The following is a 5,762-nucleotide window of genomic DNA, read 5'->3' on the forward strand; positions in this document are numbered from 1 at the left end:
TTGTTGAAGTTCCATTAGGTTTTCCGTTGTTTTCTGCTCTTTCAATTTACGGTTAATGCGTGGGTTTGGCCTGGATTTGGAGGGATAGAGATTTATGCTTTTCTATGGGGGTATATGATGAATCCATGAAGCTTTTGTTTGAGTTTATGGCTAATGTTTGTATGCTGAACAAACATAACCCAGAAAAATAGCATGAAGTTTCGGCAAGTCTATTTTAATGTTGCATTGATTGCTGCTTCTCCGTTTCTTGTTTTTTTTTAATGTTTGATGTTGGGATTTAGTGTTAAATGGAGTAAATTGCAAGTTTTTTTTGTTAGCTTGGCGGTTGGCTGGCATGATCTAAACGTTTGATAAAGGAACCTAGAAACCTGTAAATGAACTTGGAGCTTAGATTTTGTTGCTTGCTGTTTGTACGTGAGATTGTGGAAGTCCCCGAAGCATCAGAAATTACAAATGCTATTTAGTTTTTGCATGTTATTTTATTCTGATTTCCTTTTGTGCCTAAACTAGGAGGAATGTTTGATAATCCTGTCACCTGGGTTCAGTTTGCATTGCGTTTAGATTTGCGAATAAAAAATCTGCTGCAACTCAAAGCTCTCGGTCCTGTTGCAGCAGTGTGCGCAGATCCCCTTTCTTTTCCTTAGATTGCCGAAGTTTTGGTTTTGTTTGAAACGCTTGATTGGTTTGCGGTTTGACTGAGACGTCATGTGCGTGATTGGGAGCTTAGTGTCAAAGGCTATCAGTGTTCATTATCTAGTTCTTGGTTTGTTTTTCTTGGAAAGTCTGAGTAAAATTTTTCAGCAAATGATCATAGCATTCTGTTCCGTTGTTTTCTTTCCTCTCCCCTTCGTCCCAAGTTCTTGTATTTGAGTTGAGTTATCAAATCCGTTGGGAATTTCTTGGGTTGCTTTGCATGGATGTGGCTCAGCTAAGTGAAACAAAAATGCAGCAATTTGCTTGTTGTTGTTGCAAAAACTCTTGCAGCATTTTTCTTTCTTTTTTTTGCTGTCGGTCAAACCAGATTTTCTACCTTAATCCTGCAACAAAATTTCGTGTTTGATTTAGTCGATAATCCTGGTAGTTGGTGAACTTGTTTGCATGATGAAATGGAAAGAAACTTACGGATGGAATGGTGTAGAAAAGAAAGTTCTTTAGGAACTTGCATAATTTCTTTCTACATTTTCGTTTGTTGGACGTGGAAGTTAGTTGAATCGCTGTTAGCTTCATGTTTATATGCTTAGATGGAATGGTTTTGATCAAAGCTTGGAAATAAGGAATGCAGCAGGCTTCATCTTTTTTCGGTAGCATAAGCTTTCTCCGTAGCCTTTTTGCATGAAGTTTGCATGCAAAGTAGCTTTCAAAAATGGCACTTTATGTGACAGCCCCACCTCACCCTAAGGTGAACCAAAGGGTTCGGTGGACCGCCTGCCCAGCTCTCGCCGGGACTCAGTCGTTCACTACGGTCCTCAATTAAATTACAATATAAATATCAAATATACATCAAATTCTCCGATAATTACATGTCAAAGTGAAGCGGAAACAATTCCCAACTATACATAAAATGATTCCAAATCCAAACTGTACAAGATATATGCCATCCAGCCACACGAATAAGTACTACAATTCTTCCTTCACCACGAGCCCTGTAGAGGGGAATAAAATATTTTTGGGGTGAGCTAGAAGCTCAGTGAGTAACCAATAAAAACAGTCATCAAATCAGTTTCTCAATAGTTCATTTCAATGATGTCATGAATCAATAATCAAATATACGTTTATTGCTCTGGTGAGCCAGTGAAATCATTGCACTTAAACACCCAACGCTCAAATAGATCACGTAACGTTAAACAATAAGGGGGAGCAACGTTGGTGCTCCAGATCATGTCATGAACAATAAACAGGGTGGAGACGTTGGTGTTTAGCACAAGACTCCCCAAGAACTCATTAAAGCCAAATCATGTCATGAACTCACATGCAAGCACGCATGATATGCAGTCGAGTAAATAATGCAAGAAACATTTCAAAAGTACTTGGGAAATAGTTGAGGGTCACTCACCTCCACGGCTCAAAAACCATCCATCATAAACCATCCACGGCTCACCTCCATGGCTCAGAAACCATCCATCATCCGAGTCCAAGCCCTAAATCACAAACTCAAAGCAATCATACATTCTCAAAGTTCGGACAGCATTTCCCCATAAATGCTTCATTTCCAACCTACAATATATCACCAATCACACATACGGTTAATAAGCAATAAAATGCATCCAATTAGGCCACAATATCCCTCAATCAAAGCTAATTAGAAGCTTAAGAGCCACCATTAGAAAAACCCCCAATTAAACTCTAGAAACCGGAATTCATTCCCTCAAGCGTAAATTTTCCGCAACGATCGCAATTAACGTATAAAAGTTCCGTTTAACACCTTTCGACACAACATCCATAACTGAAGCTACCCTTATCGGATTGAAACGAATCTTATGGAGTTTCGAATCCAAGACATAAACCTACATTTCTTATGAAGACCTCCAAAGCCAAATCATGCAATTTCATGGTCAAAAATGGGAAACTCCACAAAAACAGAAATCTGGGCGCGAAACAGGGTTCATGGACAGTCAAGGGTATTTCGGTCATTTCACAGGATACAGTACTTGGATTGAGCTAAACTTTTGTAGGCAACTAGTTAACACCATTTTATACAACTTTCATGTTTTAACCTAAGCCTGATTCGGCCTCTAACATCCCCAAATAAATCCAGCCAGAACAGGGTAAATGTAAACCCTAAACCTAGAATTTCCGCACAAAACTGAAATTTTCCGCAAATAACCGCAATTAACGCACAAGAGAGCTATTTAACACCATTTAGAACCATCAATTCAAGGCTAACCATATCCATCACAGGAAAACAGAAAAATCCCAAAAAAAAATAGAAATTTAACTAACTTCAATTTAATCCAAGAAATCTTCCATAAAATCACCTCTTAAGCCAACACAAGTCACTAATAAACCATTGTTAAGAACAAAGAATGGATTCCTAGACATGATACCTTGAAATCTCAAGAAAGGTGATGGCTTAGAGTTCTTCTTCTCAAATTAGCTCCAAAAACACCTTGGAATCTCCTTAGTAAACAACTTTTATGGAGTAATTTGCAATTCTATCGGTTAGAACTCAAGATTGGAGTAAGAAATTGGAGTGAAAGATGAAGATTTTTCTCTCTCTCTTGCTCTCAAAGTTTCTGCCATAAGAAGGAGAAAATGGCTTGATTTTTGGTCAAATTTTGGCTTTAGTAAAGTTGAGGTAAGATGGTCAAAAGTCCAACTTGAATCACAAAGTGACACTTGTCACCTCTTTAATGCATAGCTATCCTTTTGTCTCTCCAACACCCATCCATATGGGTAACCTCTAATTATCTCTTAACACCTAGTATATTAATCCCGGTATACAAAACATAACCTAATTGGTCGAATTTATCGAATTTAACGCCACTAGCGGGTCTCACGTCCAATATACACTCTTTATTTCTCATGAACTAATTTATACTAGAAAAATGATTGGAAAACCATATTCATTTATAAAAGTCTCTGGAAAATTTTGATAATAAAATAAAGTAAGAAAAATGCACGCGGAAAAATAAATAAAGAAAATTTCCCTTTTCTTTTCTTTCGGGCGTCACACTTTACTCCCCTTAACTTCTAGCAATGCTACAAAGGCCCAATTATGTTCTAATTGTTTGCAAATTAGGTCCTAGAGTAATTGTAATTTGAACCATTACTTGACCCTTTCACCACTTATGGACCTCTGAGGTTCCCAAAGTGTTCTAATTGGACTTGAATAATTGGTTAATGCTTCCAATTGGGTCTTTATTTAGTGAATATAGACTGTTTTAGTCGTTTAAATGTTTTTTAATGGTTCAATTTCATAGTTAATTGTGATGCCTTGACCTTTTCTTTTATTTTGGAGGGTGAATAAGTAATCTCACTTCATTAGAGTCTCAACTCAAGGGAGGTACACCCTATCCCTTATTTCTTACTTTATTTGATCCTATGTGCCCTATGTGACTTTATGTGATTAATTGCATGCTTTTGAATATTTTTTTTATTTTACTTATTTTATTTAGTCATCTTATTTGTTTTAATTTAGTTTATTTATTTTAATTTAATTTGTAATTATTTGTGAAGGCAATGAAATGCCACAATTGTAATAGTTAGGTATTTATTTTAATTATTTATTTTCATTTCCCCCTTTAGATTGTAGTAGCCCCCCCTAATGTAATAGTTAGGGCTTATTTGCTTTATTTTGTTTTGTGTGGTTTGCATGCTTACGTGCTATGTGTTACCGCTTTCTTAGGGCCTTGCATCTAGATATCATGATTATGTGTTATGTGATATTATGTGTTTATTCGCTTTATCATGTTTTTATGTGACTATAATTAATATGTGACGATACCACACTAGTCCAACACTAGTCGTGGTCCATTTCTCGAATCCACACTAGTCCAATGCTAGTTGTGGCTCTTTGTTCCGATTTTTCACTAGTCCAAAACTAGTGAGAATTTGTAGACATGGGCTAGTCCAATGCTAGACCCAATAGGGCCGTCCCTCGCTAGTACATACTCGCATGCCTTCACTACATTTCATTCATTTTTTTTTCCTTTTAGTATTTCTCATTTTGCATGCTCCCCTAACCTTTCCCTTACACATTTAGGACTTTGCATTTCATTCTAGTTATTAGGGTCATTTGCTTGCTTAGGTTAGGGAGTCACCCTTCTGGTAAGGGAAACGAGCGAGTATGGCTACACATAACCTTAGCACGCTAGTTTTTCCTTCTAAACAAAAGGCAAATTAAAGGTCACGATTTAGGGTCCCTCCGTACCCATCTTGCTTGCATCCCACTAGTGAGCATTTTTCTTTTACTCACTATCACTTTGCACTCTCACTTCATATACTATTACTTTTTCCACATGTTCACTTTACATGATTCTTATTTTGCACATTTTCCACTCTACCACTTGCACTTTATATACTACTACTGAGCACACATGCACTTCACACTATCACTTTACATACCTCACCTTGCACACCCATTTACACACACCCACTTACACACTATTATCTTTTGTAGTTTGCTCACTTCACACAAGCTCATGTTTTCACATTGCATACATTCATTTCATTCATTTTTCGTCATTAGCATTACTCGTGACCTCTTAGAGGGCTTATCCTTAGCTATCACAACTCATGTGATCTAGTCCGATCGAGCCTCTAAAAAATATTTGTCCCTTTCGATTCATCATTAGATTTAGGATTGCATCCATATTAGTCACATCCAAATGCGATACATCTTTGGCTAGAAATTAGGAAAATCATGACTAAATCATGCAACTAGTTTAGGCTAGGTTGAGAGGGTACCTTAGACATTGTCTTTGCCTTCCCTCTCTTCAACCGCGACCCCCGAACCATTTTCTCTGATTTATCATAGATTTTGGAGTCAATCTAAAAAGGGTTTTTTTTACATTTTTTAAGTCACATTTTTTGGGTGACTTGGTACACCCTAACTCGATACCAAGTGACGACTCCTACACTCTTATCAAAACCTTTTTAGATTACTATTTTGGCCAAACCGTCGCATTTCAAAGTCCCATGGCCTTTTTCTTTTTCACACACATCACTATTTTTCAAACCATATCTCACTCACTTATTATACTATTTTATTGTAAAAATGGGGCGCGACACCAAGGAATTTCGGAGGAGCAAACTTCTGAAAC

This window comes from Coffea eugenioides, chromosome 8, assembly GCF_003713205.1.
Source record: "Coffea eugenioides isolate CCC68of chromosome 8, Ceug_1.0, whole genome shotgun sequence".
Lineage (NCBI taxonomy): Eukaryota > Viridiplantae > Streptophyta > Magnoliopsida > Gentianales > Rubiaceae > Coffea > Coffea eugenioides.